Source organism: Lycium barbarum, chromosome 10, assembly GCF_019175385.1.
Source record: "Lycium barbarum isolate Lr01 chromosome 10, ASM1917538v2, whole genome shotgun sequence".
Taxonomy (NCBI): domain Eukaryota; kingdom Viridiplantae; phylum Streptophyta; class Magnoliopsida; order Solanales; family Solanaceae; genus Lycium; species Lycium barbarum.
The window spans coordinates 105392197-105411035 of NC_083346.1; the positions used below are offsets into that span (position 1 = coordinate 105392197).

The 18839-nt window shown below is 37.5% G+C and overlaps 1 long non-coding RNA gene across 1 annotated transcript; it reads right to left on the reverse strand.

The window, feature by feature from the left end:
* Nucleotides 1-217: 217 nt before the first annotated feature.
* LOC132614345 (uncharacterized) lies at nt 218-4074 on the reverse strand. Its single transcript, XR_009572269.1, has 2 exons — nt 3691-4074; nt 218-3388 (listed from the first exon to the last, which is right to left on the reverse strand). It is a non-coding gene; the product is annotated as an uncharacterized LOC132614345 (long non-coding RNA).
* Nucleotides 4075-18839: the final 14765 nt, after the last annotated feature.

The following is an 18839-nucleotide window of genomic DNA, read 5'->3' on the forward strand; positions in this document are numbered from 1 at the left end:
TAGCATTAAATAGAAAATGATTGCCCATGAAATATACATCTTACCCTTTTAAAACCCCTATTAAGATAGCTAATTTTTGTTAAAATGGATTTAAATAGAAACGTTAGTTAACTTTTAAAGAAAAGAAAAAATCAGCCTTATCTATTAGTTAGAAAATGTTTACAACCTGTGAAATTCACAAAGTTAAAGGGACGTTTGTCACTTCTTTCTCCTAAGCTATCCTTAAACCAAGATTTATATCTAAGGAAAAGTGGCCAATGACAAGGCTCGGCCATTCACGAGTTCACAAACAAGCAAGAAACAAAATACTACAAATACAAACCCATAAAAGATGTTAGTCAAAGGGTGCGAATAACATATAGTAATACAAAAGATATAAAATTTTAAGAGAGGAAGAGGGACATGGATTCTTTTGACGCGAAAGTAGGGGACGGCTAGACACGAGCAAATAAATCTGCTGCTGACTGCTCCTATGACCTGGGCAGAATTAGAGTTGAGCCACAACTCCAACAAACTCCCATGGTGTTCATGTAAAAAGAAAGAAAAGAAAAGGATTAGGTACAAATCTCGATGATTAGTAACAACAAAAACTTAACTGAACGTCATATAATCTGGAAGGAATCACAACTACTATTGCATCATAAACCAATCATAACAGCAAGAATTATCTCTAGAGCATACATGATCAAAGATGAATACGAGACATATGTGTGAATTTTATAAATCTATTCAGACCTACTTCATTTGAATACCGGTAATCAGTTTGTATTTTTTGGATAAATTAGGGGGTATTTAATTACGAGAAGTATGCCTTAAACTAATCCTAACAATAAGAATTCACCATAATAGATTGGTATCTCGAGCATATGTGAATCGGATAGACGAAAGGAACAAAAAAAAAAAAAAAGGAACCTTTTTGGTCTTGCTATCAAGTTGAAAACAACAGTTAAAGTTTTGCAACAATTACAAGTATAAGAACAACTCCAACAACTTAAACCAGTCATAACAGTAACAATTCACCATCCTAAATTGGAAACATTCTTAACCAAAACAAAATAAACACATTACTTAACTAGTTTAAGTAGTTTTTAACTTAGGAGAAAACAAGAAATATATACAGACAACACTTTAAGTATCCCAAGTTGTCAATCAAACCAATATAGAGGTGGTATTACCTATTTACTAACTTATCTCCTTAAGCATGAACAAAATATCGTATTAACTCAAACTCCAGGATGTATTACCGAGATTCTACACTTTCTACGTTCATGTAGATAAATACTTTGTTTAGTAATAGTAAAGAACAACACGATCTCATTCTTATCCAAGTTGTGATGCTTGTGAACACAAACAACATCAAATTATGAACATAAGTATATTTGAACAGCAAGATCGAACAACTACTACTTCCGACCGGATATTCTTCAACTATTTTAACTTCTCATTAGTCTACTGGTGAAATAGTACTTCACATATGTTTATTAATGGTTATCAAGCCAGCAAACAGATCTAGATCGTCGATTATAAAAAATCAGAACAATCGCATAGTACACTACATTTAAATCCATCAATATGACTATATTAGAAACATGATTCGCCTTTTGCAGTAAACACTAATAAGGGTTCATTAAATCAAGTATCAGGAAAATAATAGATATAAACGGGATTGAACAACTTTAAATAAGACCAATCCATCGAGTTTGTTAACACTAAGTAGCTTAATGAATTTTCGCATTCAAGTTCGTGACTCTATCCTTGAAGTCATTACACTCTAGTTTTAGCTAAGGTGATAAATGAATTCATATCTTAGAAACAGAACACGACAAACACGAGAGTTATATTGGGACACAACACGGTCTGGACTTATACATGTAAATGGTTCATATCCTGCACCAATTCCAAGCATTATCAATTGGCAATTTTATGAATTATATAACCAGGCTTTTAAGTGCAGAATCCTAGTGAAGAGAAGCAGTCAGTAAAAAAAAAAAGGGGGGGGGGGGGGGGGGGGGGGAGGACAAAGCAGTTGATCCAAGGAAAAGAAGAGACTTTACTTGTTTAAATTATAATTTTCCTATTAGTTAAAGAGGAAACAAACAGGGTTTCAATCCTCAAAATAGAAGTAAAACACTAATCTCAGAGCCACCCCTCTAAGTTCATACCAACTGTTAAAACTAAGTTTCCACTTATTAGTTAAAGCACAACCTGTGTTTTCTAAAGAAAAAGATTAAAACTTTAAACAAGGAACGCAACACCTAATTTTGATAAAAAATCCCAAGGAAAACAACTTAGCCCACACAAATTCATTCTCCTGTTTTCTTAAAGGAAAAAGAGATTGAAAATAAAAGATGAAAACATTTTTCAAGGTAGGAAGTAAACTATTTTAAGGATTTGGCTAACTAAACCACCAATAATTCTAAACTAAATGAACATGGACTAAGATTTGAATGAAAGATTCAGATTTGAGCCTACGCCTATTCACGTTCACACAGAAAACAAAAAAACTACTAACTTAACAAGGTTTAAACAAAATAGAAAGCCAATAAATCAATTGTTAGCTTAACCTCTACTTAACTCAATCTTCAGCCAAGGCATGATATTTTTCAGTCATAAGGTCTAAATGGATTTTATAGTAGGGCTTTAGGAAATCTTATTAGCAGTAGCTATGTTATCAACCATTTTATTTAAGCTAACTAAAACAGGGACAACGCTAACCTTTCAATGCCCTCAAACAAATAATGTTTCATGCTCATATCCAAATGAAAGTAGAAAACAGCTATTTGACGCAAACATCTTAATATTGATCCATGATCCATACTAGAACTGGTTTTGAAGACATGAACGAAGGATAAAACATGATTCAAGCCATCTATAGCTGCAGCCTTAATGGTAAAAAAAAAAGATTACGGGATGTAGACCGATTCAAACTAACAGAAACAAAATGATTATTCGAACCTATATGTATAGACTAGTATTAACTACCAACAAATCGGGACATTTGTTTTGAGGTTATGATTTATTTTAGCCATTTTACATACTTGATTTTACATGATAAAATAGTCCCCTAAGGGATCCCTCAAACAGATTTTTAGACAAGCGACACTACTATTCGTGTATTCACCAAGCTAAACGATCATTTTCTTTAAACGTTAATAGATTGCCACAACTATTTCATGCTTGTTTATACACACTGAAGTGTAGGCAGATTCGAACCATCGAACTCCAAAGAATGCTAAGAACAACAACACGACTATATTTCGACTTATACAGAATTAAAGACGAAGAGAAGACGAATGTGATTACTGACCTTCTCCGGGACAGCGAACTGAGGCTAATGTCGTCGTCGAGTCTCCGAATCCTCTTAAAGCAGTCCTTGCTCAGCCGAGAACTAACAGAAGGAATTTCGACAATCAAAAACTTAGAGTGAAAAATAAGATTTTCTGAGAATCCGAGTTTTTAGCAAAAGGAATTTTATGAGAGGGGAAAGCTTGTGAAAATAAAAGGATTTTTTTTGTGGTTGTTCAACCTGTCTTTAACAGCCCATAGAGGGGCTGTATTTATAGCTGAAAAATGGGAACTCAAATTCAACTTTGAAAACCACCAAAAAAGGGGGGTGGGGGGGGGGGGGAGGAATCGTTTGAAATAAAATTCAAACAAAAGGAAATCATGAACTGAAGAGAAAGAAATCACCTTTTTCAGAGATGATTTGAAATCTAGAGGTTCATTAGGACTCCAAATTTGGAGACTTCTTCTCCATGGTTTTTGGGTCTGATGGATGAACGAGTTTTTACCCTATGGATTGTTGGAAGAGCGGCCTAGAATCCCAAAGATGTTTGCGTGCTTTTCGATTTGGGGGCTGATTCGACTTGGACGAGCTGTTCGAAGCTCTATTGCCTGAAGAAAAAGGGGAAAAGGGACTGAGGTTGATGTGAGGTAGTGTCAGCGACGTCGACATCGGCTTTTGTTCGCTGGTCCTTCGGTGGAACTGGCGGTGATGGTGATTTGAAGAAGAGGGGGTCGTTTGGTTTTCTGGTTTGGTTGAAGAGAGAGGGGTTTGGCTCACATTTTGTTAGAATGAAAATGGGTTGAAGACTTAGTTTGGGGGTTCAGGTGTTTTAGTGTTTATTGGGCTTGGTCGGGTCCTATGGGTATTGGGCTTGGAGCGAATGGTTTTGGGCTACAGATTTTGGTTTAGGAGGAAAAGGGAATTGGCCCAATATTGATTATTTCCTAACCCTTTTTACTTCTATCAATTAATTAAAATATGCTTCTTTGTCTTAATTAATTCCCAAAAATATACACCTATATAAATTACAATACAAGTAATTTAATATACGTATTTAGTTTTTTTTTTAAATAGAGTAAAAGATGATTAATACTATAATGAGTAGGATTAAAGGAAAAATGTCAACACCAATATTGATATAAAAATATCAACATTATTTTCGCGTCATTTTAATTATAAAATATGATGTTTAGTAATATTTAATTATAAAATATGATGTTTGGTAATTTTTTAAGAAACACTAAAAATGTTCTTAATTTTAGAGAAATATATCTCGAAAAATAGTGTAATAATTAGCGAAAATATTCCAAACTCATTTTTGGGGAATTTTCAGGACTAAAAAGCATAGTGAAATTAATTAAACGAAAAAGGAGGGCCAAAATTAGGTGTCAACACTTATTCAAATCCCTATGTCAATTATATTAAGTTAACACTAGATTAACACCGAATAATTATTTGAAATCGATAGATTTTGGAATAAATCCATTCAAGGTTGAATTTGGAATGAAGCTTTGGGATTTCTTCAAAAAGGTAAGCCCCTCAATCATTCATGGATTATATGGACTTGTTATTATGTTTTAGACATTTAATAGTTGGTACAATCATGAAATAAGATTGATTTAGATGCATTCCATCAAACGCAAAACCCTAATAATTCTATTGTAGATTTCCCTCCGACCAACTAGCTTCCTTTGGCGTATCTTGCTAATTTAACTGTTAGATCGAGCCAAAAATTTTAACTGAGTGACCATAACATATAGATATTAAATGTGAATGGTAGAGATCAGATTTGGAAGTCAGGAGTAGTGTGTTTTGAGCTATGAACAATAGCTATGAAAATCGGTGAAAACTCTTCTCATGGTTTCAAGTTCTAAGCTCTGGGTTTCTTCTTCAAAAGTTCAGACCGTTTGTTCAAGTTTTGGAGCATTACAGGTATGTGAGGATAACTATCTACATTAGAGAGAACGTTTATGATTCTTCCTACGCCTCATTATTCATGCTCATCAGTAAATTGACTTAGAATATAGTTATGCCCTAGTTTCATGAAATATTGTAGAACTTCCATCTTCTAGGGATATAGTTTCATAATTCATTCATGTTTATCATTCTGACTATCATAAATTTAGTACGTAATTATTATGGACTTATGTATTGACATCACATGAGTCTCAGTAAGTGTATAATCAATTATTGGCTTAAGTTCCATAATCAAAAACAGTTATCATGCTATTAGTTATATCTTAGTCTCAGTATCATAAATTGTTTAATGTTGAACACTTGTATTTGCATTTTGGGACTTAGGCCACATTTTATGCATACATATTGCTTGGACCTGAGGCCACAATTTATATTTACAGTTATACAGGTGATTCATCATTCAAAAAACAGGAAGTATTCTTATCTTTACTTCACATGTTTAGTTCAGTCAGCTTTCAGTTTCAGTTTCATTACTTACATTTCTTTCATTCAGTTTGCTTTATATACCAGTATAATTCAAATGTGCTGATGTCCCTTTTCTTATTGCTTGGGGGATTGCATCTCACGATGCAGGCAACGATATACAAATTGACGATTCAACTAGCTAGGACTGCTCGTATCAGCTACTTGGTGAGCCCCAGTTCCTCCGGGGCGTTATCCTGCTTTCAGTCTTTTCAGTTTTAGATAGTTATCTTTCAGTATTTATTGGAGGATTCATAAACGTAGTTCAATCAGTCAGATATTAGCAGACTTTGATGTGTTAGCCTTGTTGGCTATTTATTCAGATGTTTTAGACTTAAACAGTAAATTCTGCATTTAATATAATTCAGTTAGAATTTTTAGTAGATCAACATATGTTAGTCTTATTTCCTTATTCTTGTATGTTTTGATGTTCCATGTTGATTCAGCTAGCCTAAGGGTTCGCTCGGTCACATCCAGTTAGGCACCGAGTGCCGTGTTATGCCTAGGCCATGGTTCGGAGCGTGACAAATGACCTCCTTATATATAAGTAGATCCTTCTTACCATAGTCTAATAAGGCAATCCTATTCTAATAGAATTACACATCCTATATAATCATAAGTGCAATTTCACCATAAATAGACATTACAATTAGACTAGAATAGGGTTCCACTGATGTAAAGTTTCACCAACTCACCGACGTGACCAGATAAACTAGTCTGGTCACATCGATCTCATCGGGTACCAATACCCCACTCAAGTTAGAGCATGATGGTCTTGAATGCCTAACTTGCCAAGCAAATATTCATGTTGCGATTTTCCTAAAGCCTTTGTATGCACATCCGCAAATTGCTCACTGGTTGACACATGACTGGAGTATTATACCGGATTGGAGTGTATACCGGACATAGTGACAGTCCACTTCAATGTGTTTGGTCCGTTCATGAAACACCAAATTTTGTGTAATATACAATGCTGCTTAACTATCATAGTACATTTTCACCGGAGATTTATGTCCAACGCCCAAACTATGCAAAATTCTCTTTAACCATTTGCATTCATAGACTGTCATTGCCATTGATCGATATTCAGCCTTCGCCAACGAGCGAGAGACAATGTGTTACTTCCTGGTTTTCCATGATAAATTCTCGAGGGAGATAAACCAACCGATAAGTGATTTTCGAGTCAACGGGCATCCGACCCAGTCCAAATTACACCATTCATACAAATGAAGTTTACAATCTTTTCTCATCAAAATGCCTTGTCCTGGGTTCTTCTTCAAGTAGCGCACCACACAGAGAGCCGCGTTCCAGTGTGCTTTCTTCGGTTGCTGCATGAATTGGGACAGAACATGCACGTAATATGACAACTTAGGTTGTGTAAAACTGAGGTATATCAATCTACCAACCAGACGTCGGTATGGTTCCAGATCTCCCAAATTGGCTCCTTCAGCTAACGCCGAACCATGATTCTGTTCCATGGGAGTATTGATTGGTTTAGCTCTCAATAATCTGAACTTAAAGATTATATCCAAGGTATATTTCTGTTGACAAAGAAATAACTCGATTGGTCTACGTGTAACTTAACTCCTAGAAAATACTTCAGAGGGCCGACATCCTTCATATGAAAACATGCAGAGATAGTGATTGAATCGTTCAATGGCTCTATGGTCATTTCATGATATAATCAAGTCTTCCACATAGACTAAGACGTTAAGTTGCATACCTCCCCAGTGTAACGGGAAGAGAGAATAATTCGAGTATGATTGTTTGGACGCATATTTCATCAAAGCACTTAATAATAAGAATTCTAACTTAAAATATCACTTAAGAAAACACAATCCCAACCACTTCTAACTTTGAATTCTCAATAACAATTCTAACTTTAATAATTTATGAATTCTAATTTAGCAAACTAGCACTGTGGATCTTGTTTCAAACCATACAAAGATTTCCAGAGTCGACATACTTGCCTCGGACTAGGAACATGAAATTCCTGTGGCAATTTCATATAAACTTCCTTCGTAAGGTCACCGTGTAAGAAAGCATTATGAACATCCATTTGACGCAACTCCCAATTTTGCGTAACCACAACTGCTAGGAAGGTCCGAACAATTACTACCTTAGTAGCCGGAACAAAACATTTCATTGTAATCATTTCCTTTCTCCTGCTTTGTTATATCCCACATTTTGTACATTCGGATAATTTAAGATGATTGCGGAAGGTTAAGATCAAGCCTATATTTTTTTATTTTGTTTAGCACACAAGTTGTTTATGAAAATTTTGATGTGGAAATATTAAGAGAGCCTAGGGGTAAAAAGGAAAATTCGCAAGACGACTTATAGAAACATGGAGGAAGGCTAAGGGCAAATTTGGAATTTAGAGAATAATTTTTCATGAATCACAAAAAAAAAAGAGAAAAAAGAAGAAATAAAAAGGAAAAGAAAACAAAAATGGGCTTGACTAAATTGGGCCAAGGTGTGGCCGGCCAAGGGCAATGAGTTAAGGCCCATATGAAAGCCAAAATAAGTAATAAAAGGGATGGTTTATGACCATTTGTCATCTTTAATTCAAGAACCTTCAAGAAAACTTGAAGATGAGCAAAAACAAAAGGCCTATTCGGCCATACCCAAAAAAATTAGAGCCTTCAATTTTGATTCCAAAAAAATTATTTCTTCTAGTATTCCTACTAATTTGAGGGTCCTCTTCAACGTGGTATAATTGTTATAGCAAGAAAGCTACTCTTGGTTGCAAGTTCATAATTCAAGACAAGAAGAAAATCAAGGGAAAAAGGTAAGAATTAGTCTTCTCTTATGTGTTATGGAAGGTTTGTGTATGTTGTAGTGTGTAGAAATAAGTGAAATTCATGAAAATATGAATATAGTGTGGTGGCCGTGTATGTATGTGGTGTGTAGGAACAATGGTTCAATTATTTTATGTAGTGTTTTAGTTGTTGTTGTTGTGGATTCTATGTTGATAATGAGAAATTGATGATTCTAGTCCAAGTTGTAATTGTTGGAAAATTGTTTTAGAAGTTAAGGTGAATTGAATATAGTGTTCTTGCACATATGGAAAATAATGTTGTTAGTGTGTGAATTGTTGGTAAAGTTCATGAAATTAAAGAAAGAAAATGTGTTGTTATTGTTCTTATTCCATTTGGAAGATTTCGGGTGGCATAGCATATGGGTTGGACTATTTGAATATTGTACGGATTGTTTGAAGTACTCTTGAATATTGTTTGAATGGCGTCGGATTAGTACTAGAATGTATGAGCAAATATGAATTGAACGTAAATGGAAAATCGTCAAAGTTTGTAGAAAGAAGTTGTGAACGTTGGAATGTGTTTTGAATTGATTGTCGATATTGTTGGAATAATTGTTGGCATTGTTGTGGATATTTTGGCCGAGTTAAATTCTCGGATTGGTTGTTGTATGTTTGGCCGAGTTGAATTCTCGGGGATGTTGCATTTACAGGGGAAATGCTGCCGAAATTTCTGTAGAATAAATGTTGGCTTAGAATTGGACTCTAATTGTCTATGGCTAATGTTTGGCACATATGAATATTGTTGTAGATCTTGCGAAGCGAAAGATTTAAGTTCGGACTAGCATAGAAAGCGGGCAAGGTATGTGCTTAACCTTTTCTTCTTTGGCATGATCCTTATGAAATAAATATATGACGTATACGTATGACTTCAGAAAGATTCTTATTCTTAGAGCCACTAGGATGGCTAACGTTCTTGATTTCCTATAAGCTGTTCTGTATGGTCTTAATATGTGTCCATGATATCTGATGATGTGTATCTACGATGTCCGAAGTCTGGTTAATTTGTTTCCGAATAGCATTTGAGAAACAAATGATATGACTATAGTTTTGGGCCTTCCAAATGTTAATACATTCGATTGTTTCATCGAGCCTTTGATAAGTTTTGATATGTACATAAGATTCCAAAAGTTCCATTTGATTTGATCTATAACGATATCCAAAAGATTTTGACATGATTATGGTTTTGATTTTTCAAAAATGGCTTCTGAAACGCTTATAGAACGTTCTGTACTTCAAAAGCTCGTAACTTTCGTATACTAATTTCGATTGACCCGAAACTAGTTTCTGAGCCTTCAGATGTCGATAAGTATACTTGTCTATCGGGTCTTGATTTACGTGCATATGGTTTCGCACTACTCTGTTCGTGCAAGCCTCAGTATGTCCTTCACTGAGCCCGGGCCAGGATATGTTATCGTGCGTATTCCTCTGCATTGGTCACCGAGTCCCTAGTTAGAGGGCCGGGTATGGTATATGTATATGATGATATGATTATGGCACCGAGTCCCATGATGGGCCGGGTACGGTATATGTGCACATGATTTCATTTACCAAGTTCCTTAATGGGCCGGGTACGGTATGACTTCATTCACCGAGTCCCTCACTAGAGGGCCGGGTACGGTACGTATATGTATATGTATATGCATGCATGATGATATGAAAGCAAGATGACATGATTCTATCACCGAGTCCCTTAATGGGCCGGGTACGGTATGTATATGATATATGATGTTCGCACGCATAATTTCATTCACCGAGTCCCATAACGGGCCGGGTACGACATATATATACATGTTTTCACGATGACATAATGACATGATTTCATTCACCGAGTCCCAGGATGGGCCGGGTACGGTATGTGATATGAGAATATTTGATTCTGTTACGTACGACACAGGTACAGTGGTTTCTTGATTATGATACTTGACTCCTGTAATCTCTATATCGTTAATGATCTCTTCAGTTGTATTTCATGCCTTACATACTCAGTACATATTCCGTACTGACCCCCTCTTCTTCGGGGGGCTGCGTTTCATGCCCGCAGGTACAGACGTTCGTGTGAGTGGTCCGACAGCTTAGGCTATCTGTTCTGCTGCTTTGGAGTGCTCCCTCGTTCTGGAGCCCATATTTTGGTACATACTCTTCCGTTATGTATATGTATGTGTATATTCAGGGGTACGGCGGGGTCCTGTCCCGTCATATTATTCTGTTGTGTTTGTTAGAGGCCTGTAGACATATATGTGGGCCATGGGTCGCTATTGTTTGGTTACGTCTGTGGTTTGCGTCTAAGCGTTCCTATTTGCTATGACAGCCTTAACGGCTTGTATGTATATATGCTTATGTATATGCTTCAGATGATATGTTCCACGACAGCCTTAGCGGCTTCTGTATGACATGTATGTATATGCGACCACTTCGGATTAATATCTGTATAATTTAATATAGGTTGGATACGAATAAGACAGGGGTATGACGATTTGGTAAGTAGGTGTGTATGGGTGTCCAGCTCGGGCACCAGTCACGGGCCACGGGGTTGGGTCGTGACATGCTTATTTTCGAAAATGGCCAACCGAGCTTTATATCGTTCGATTGTGCCGTCAGAGTTGTACTAATTAATATTGTACACTCATCTACATCTGAGTGCTTTCTTATCCAGTGGCAATATTTCTAATAGCCACGTTCCATTATCCTCCAGTGCTTGGATCTCTTGTTGCATGGATTTTCTCCAATGTTTCTTTTTCATTGCCTTTGAGAAAGTTTTTGGCTCGATTCCTGTGGTAATTGCTGCAAGAAAGCTTTAGTGTTGCGAGGAAAAAATATCACAAGATATATAGTGAGCTAAAGGATAAGGCGCACCTGAGGGTTGCTAAGGATTGGGCAGACGCATTAATTGACTTTGTTTTCGGAATATTTCAGTGACGTAGTCACGCAACCGAATCGATTCATGCTTCTAATATTTACCCCGACCCAATTGTTCTTTCGGGGGAATTTCGTTGGCCTAGATACCTTCCGCCTGTACTTCCTCCATGTTTTCTCTATCTAGATCAGCATCTGTCCGGTCCAATTTTGGCTGATCCGTAGGTTCGATATCCGTCCGTACTCCATCCATCCGAGTTTCGTTCATACCTACATTATCAGTCTGGTTTTCTTTGAATTTGTATTGGTTTCTTTCCCCCTCTGTTTCGTCCAGGATCACTTCTATGTTGTCGACCAAGTTACTTGATCCTACAATAAAGGGGAACTTAATCTCGTAGAAGTCCACATCTCTTGGGACTAAATATTCACCGTTCTCTAAGTCATACAATCCCCAACCCTTTTTTCCGTAGGGGTATCTCAAGAAGGCACACCTACGATTTCGACTCTCAAACTTGTGCCTCGTTCTTCCCTTTATGTGTGTATAGCATAGTGACCCTATCACCCTTAAATAATCATACCGGGGCTCTTCCCCGTATGAAACGAAGATAGTCGTATGTATACTCGACTTCGATAATTTCATTGGGGTTTCCCAATCAAAATCGAGGATGGTGTTCTATTGATCAAATACCTCACAGTCAAAACACATTCTCCAGAATTTGATCGGAAGATGACCCTGAAATCTCAATGCTCGCACCACATTAAGAATGTGACGGTGTTTTCTTTCGACTCTTCCATTATATTAGGGTGTCCCTGTGTAAGATGTTTAGAGAAGAATTTCATGTTCGAAGAAGCAAGTCTTCATACATGTGAACTCAGTTCCGTTATCACTTCTTACAATCTTTACCCTCATACCAAACTACCTATCCACCAAGGCAAAGAAATTCTTCAAGGTTTGGGACACTTATTTCTTATCGACTAAAAAAAATTCACACGGCTTGCGAACGATCATCCACAATAGTAAAAAAATAAATACAAAGCACCACAAAAAGAAGGGGTTCTATATGGTCCCTATAAATCACAACGAATCTGTTCAAAAATATCCGAAGCTATATAATCATTTAAAGGAAAAATACTTCTTGTTAACTTTTCCCTTTGGCATACATCATATTCTTTATCTAATCTAATTTACTCTCTTTTAGGCCTAATGCCGTAATGCACTTCCTTACTTGTTACTTGTTGTCACGCCCCAAAACCCACCCTAGACGTGACTAGCATCCGACGTCCTGAACAACATCGGAAGAACCTAAACAATACAATAATAATACTTGAACCCGCCAGGTTCAACATTCGCCTCCAACAATTTATAAATTAAATGTAACAGATTGTGAATACATGAATTAATCAGCGGAAGTATTTATAATTTAAATGATTCTCTCCAAAACATGATAGTTTGCCCGAAAGAGTTAAACGACAACTCTTCTTCTACCCACATTCGAATGTATACCAAGGAGCTTCTAAGAATAAGGAGTAAATGTCTAACCCATCGGGACGCAGCCCGGAAACTAAAATAAGTAAATGGAATTAAATAAATAGAGTGTCCCACGAACGAATGTGTGGGCTCACCAAATCAGCCGCAACAGCAAGTCCTTCCTACACGCCTGGAGTATCAAGAACCTGCTCTTCTCCGTTACCTAACATACCATCAAAAAACAACAATGGTATGCCTAAGTACTTCGTACTCAGTGAGTGCCTCGGGACAATGAGTAATATGAAAATAGAGTACATAATACATAAAGAAATTAGTCTTGCCAGTCAGGTGAGAGCGTTGTAAGAATAATTATTCAGTTTATGTATCTCAATGATAAGTATCAAAACCCATTTATAAAGCCACTTGTCAAGTTACAACTTCGAATATGCCTTTTTAATCGATTAAAATAGTCATCAACAATTCCATAAGAGAATAAGAATGTCACACATGCCAATACAGGTCCAAGAATCAAGCATATCGCGCATAGCGCACCACACCGGAACATATAATTCTCGGTGGCTATCCTTCCTCCTGAATAGCTAGGCATAAATCACACCGGACTATGTAGTACGCGGTGACTATCCTTCCTCCCGAATAGCTAGGCATAAATCACACCTCGGTTAGCGAACCCAGCGGTGGCCACTCTTCCTCCCGAATGGCTAGGCAATGACACACTAGGATCCATAGTGGCTACCCTTCCTCCCGAGTAGCTAGGCTAAACACAACAACAAAGTTCATAGCATAGAAGCCGATTCACAATTTGTCTCAAAGTAATCACACCATCAAATAACATTAAAGTTCATTATGCTATTACGAAAATCCATAATTTCATAGATAATCTTGAAAACGTTTCCACTTCTTTAAACAAGATTCCTTTGTCATAGTTCCTTTGTAAAATCATCAATACCAATAATTAACCATCATCACTGATCATCTTTTATAGAAGAAACTGATTATGATTTCATATACGTATACAGAGGATAATACCATCAAGGTTTAATGTGGGCTTGTCCCCTCACGCACATTAACCATTAATCAAAACAGGTAATAAATTTAAAGAGTGTAAAACCAATTCATCATATCATTCAAAACATGCTTTTATAAAGAATCAATCACTCAAGAGAGTTTGCAAAAGAGACATATAAATTACCTTTACATTCAAAAAGGATTTTATTTTTAAAGAGACATACCTTAATTTGTTAAACAAGGTTTAACAAATCACTTTTCTAATGAAGAACACCCAAATCCTAGCTTGAATCACTTTGGGAAGAATTATGTTGCAAACCCTAGGTTTTGGTCACAAAAATCATGTTAAGCATCATGGGTTTGATGTTAGAAAGGGATTAAGAACTTGAATTCAACCTAGAATCATGATAAAACTCACCTTGTAGGGTTCTTGAGGCTTGGGACTTGTTCTTCCTAACTTTAGGGTAATTTTTCATGAATGGGTTGTTGGGGAAATAAACCCCAAACCTTAAATATAACCTAAAACGCGTAAACCCGAATTTTTGACGCGAATCCGACCTGTTTCGCGATGGGTCCGCGATGCGGGGCCATCACGCGATGTTCTATAGCTCAATACTCAGACTTGCACGATCAGCCCGCGATGCGGGGCCATCGCACGCGCCCCCACGCGCCTTAAAAAGTGACGGGAGTCGGTTCTGCACAGTGTTCGGTAAAATCATAACTTCTTGTACGTGACTTTTCTTGGGCTGGGCGACCTACCGTTGGAAATCTATTTCAAAGATCTACAACTTTCATGAAGGATGTTTTTCCAAATTCACAACACATTTTCATGAAAATCGCCCAGAAGACAGACCTACCAAAACTTAGGCGAATTTAAGAGGCCTTAAGAACTTCACTAGTTGGTTTGACTTCAAAACGACCATCTCCCACCCGAATTCATCAAGAATGGATTCATATAGATATAATATCATCTTAATACTAGATTTTTACGCATTCACACCTAGTTCAAGTTTACGAGGTGTTACACTTGTGTTGAAGGATGACCTAATTGTTTGTGCCAAAGATCGAACCAATTGACTACCTCTTCCTTCATAACTCGTATCCGCGGTACATTCCGAAAATAGTAAAGTCCACCTCGACGCTCGTTCCAATCATCTTTCTCGTGGTGGGGTCTTGTATCATAATTTTATTAATTTTTTATATCACAATCCAAATGATCAACAAGTTGTGACACAAAAATTAAATTGCATGCTAAATACGGAACGTATTGAACATCCTTCAACCATATCCTATTATTTAGCCTAGTTTTTTTTTTCTCTCATGGCCACTGAGCTACTTCCATCCAAAGGCCCAAACGGGCACTTAAGGCACTTAGGAATGTCCCGCTAATCGCTCAGTTCCTTCGGATTACCTGTCACATGGTTGGTAGTTCCGGAGTCAATAAACCAGGATAAGTTTTTGATCTTACCATCTATCTTGCCATTCGAGTTTATTCCTTGGGAATTCAACTTGTGAATCATAGTCTTTCGAATCTCATCGCTCAAATTGTGAGGTCCAGTCCTACCTGCGTTCACCGGTCCCATCTCCGTTTGAGTTCCTTTTTTGGCAATCACGACATTAGCCCTATAATTGCCTCTTCTATGACCGGATCCCGGTCCAACCCTCTGCTGTTGTTACTGTTCGCATCCTCTTCTGCCGATTTTTTTTCTTTTTTTATTTCTTGGCCACCAATCTAGAGAGCCAGTGAGTTGAAAATAACCATCCAAGACATGTCCGGATCTCTTATGTGTGTAGAGTGCACCATCTTTTTTCCCTTATCCTTGGTCACGGTAAGGGTTTCTCCCTTGTACGACAAAAGCCATGGTTTCACTCCAGTCCTTTATTTTCCATGTGATTCATCTCACATGCTCTTCTTGCACTAACTTCAAATAGACCTTGTTCAATGATGGCAACGGTTCTTGGGCCAATATGATCGACCTCACCATTCCATACATTGCCTCATCCAATCCCATAAGGAAAAGATGCACTTTTGCTTCTTCTCTTTTGGCTTCTAGGACCGTTCCTAGACTGCATGTGCACTTTTTGCACATACAAATTGGAACACGTTTGTAATTAGCCAATTCCTCCCACAACTTAGTGAGTTTTCTATAGTAATCCACTATGGTCCTTCCTTTCTGCGTGCACTCCGCAAGTTCTGCCTTAAGTTGTTGCATCTGAGGACCATTAATAACGGCGAACCGCTCTGGGATGCTCATCCATAATTCTTCCATTTTCTCTTTATGTGAAATTGTTGAGCGAAGCATTGGTTTTATGGTGTTGCTAATCCACGACACCAACAGTGAGTTTATAATCCACCAATCTTCTAAGTCCGATGACTCTTCATCGGCTTATTGATTGTACCGTCGATGAAGCCGAACTTCTTTCTTACCCTTAGGGTTGTCCTCATGGATCCAACCCATTCTTCATAATTCTCACCCTTCAATTGGACTTGTGTCAACAGAATTCCAGGGTTATCATTCGACGTAATGTCATAGGGAGAGATTATTTTTCTATGGGTTTTATTTTCTTCACCGGCGATTCCTTTTCCATTATCGCCGTTTCTTTTCTATCACCTGCCGTTGTTTTAGGATTTTTGTTTTCTTTCTAACGTGGCTCTGATACCATATTAAAATCGAGACAAGGACGAGAATTTGTGAGAGACGAGAATAATAGGAGAATTCTTTCTACTTTATATTCATTATAATGACCTCCTTATATATACCATAGTTTAATAAGGTAACCCTCCCCTAATAGAACTAAACATTGTATATTACGATACTTATAATATCACTATAAATAGACATTACAATTAGACTAGCATAGGGTTCCACCGACGTAGAGTTTTGCCGACACACCGACGTAACCGGGTGATGTGCCGTGAATTTCGGCACATTTTATGCCTTTGTAACTAGAAGTGTTGCTTGTTTTTAAGGGTTTTTACATCGTTTCTTATGTTATTTTTGTGTTTTATAGGGTTGGTCGAATAAGGATCGGAAATGATAAGAAATGCTGAAAAACGGACAACTTGGAGCTAAATGACGGTCCGTAACTCATGTTACGGACCGTAACTCATGTTACGGACCGTAACGTGATCCGTACCAGAGAGGATACGTGCCGCTATGAAGGACGGTCCGTAACCCATGTTACAGACCGTAACCCTCACCGTAACGTCTCTCAAATTTCCAGAAAGCTGCCAAGTAGTGTCACAGGTTACGCCCCAGAAGAACGGTCCGTAACTTAGATTACGGGCGTAAAGTCATGGCATAACGCATTGGCCACTGAATATTGAGGCCATGATCCGCCGGGAGATACGGACCGTAACCTATGTTACGGTCCGTCGCATGGTGGCCGTGACAGTATGCTGACAAAGGGACGGAACGAAGGACAGACCGTAGCACAGGTTACGGTCCGTAACGATGCCGCGTAAGGGTGTTTTTGTCCAGAAACTTAGCGCGATTTTTGTCCCTATAAATACTTAAAGTAGGGTTTTAATTTCAGAATTCAGATTTCTCTTGGGAGCATTAACTTTAGGTCTTTAATATTGGAAGTGGTTGGAGCATTTAAGGCAACAACTTCACTTTCATTCCATCTTATATTCGCATCGTAAGTATATTATGTTAACTTTCAAGCTTTCTTTGTTAGCAGAAATTATGAGTAGCTAATTTTAACGCTAAGGTTGTGGGTCCCATGATGGATATTATGTGAATGGGTTTCTACTATTGATATATGCATAATGGTTGTTATTATTTATTCTATTTTTTGTGCGTTAGCGTTGGGTAATGATTGCAAGCATTAGCCTAAGCCATTATATTAACTTTTCTTGGGAAAAAGAGTTAGTATTGGTAAGATTGAATAACAATGACTCGAGGTGTTAACCCTCATTTAATAGACTAACTTAGGGATAAGAACAAGTCTAAATTGGCATTATTGGTCGCTCTTCGATTGTAACTCTTTTATATTCGGAAGAATCATAAAGAGGAAATACGACTTAACTGTTGGAAAACATTAGGAAGTTCTTAAGAGATCAAGTGCATATTCATAGAACAACCATTAGAAATATATCACATTGAAACCTGAAGCATAATATCTAATCGAATTGGGGAACACAACCTTAGTCTTTATCTCGCATTAAATACAATTCCAGTCAAAATATTCAATTACATTATTCAACAAATATTTCAAACTATCAGGAATAGGATTAAAGCCTTTAAAGACTAGTATCGCATACGATTAGTATCCTTTTCTCTCCATATTCCCTGTGGGATTCGACCCCAACCTTGTTTGGGTTACTATATTTGACAACGTCCGCTTTACGCCATTAATAGGTGTAATTTGAGCGTATCAAATTTTGGCGCCGTTGCCGGGGAATACGGTTTAGAAATTACTAATCGTTGTGTACTCTTCTTTAAAACTTTTTCTATTCCATCACACCTTGTTTGCTGTTGTAGTGAACCAGGTGAACATGGCAGGAAGACCCTATCGTAATCAAGGAAACCAAGGGGGACTCCAAGTGAACCCTCCTGCACCAGAAGAGGAGGGGGATGAGAATGTATTTGCGGAATTCATCAATGAAGCTGATTATGCTTCTGCTGTGGTTCCTCCTAGAACGGGAAATGCTAATTTCGAAATTGATAGTTCTATTTATCAGCTATTGAAACTTGAAGGCTATTTCCGCAATTCTTCGGAGGATTGTCCACTCCGGCATTTGAAGAACTTCCTGCATGTATGTGCTCAACAATCCCAAGGTGTTGTTCCTGTTGATGCACTGCGGTTACTGGCCTTTAAATATTCCTTGGCTGGCCAAGCAAGGGAATGGTATGAAAAGCTCCCCAACAATACTATTCATACCTGGAACGAGTTAGCCAATATATTTTTGAAAAAGTGGTTCCCACCAAGCAAAAAGGCTG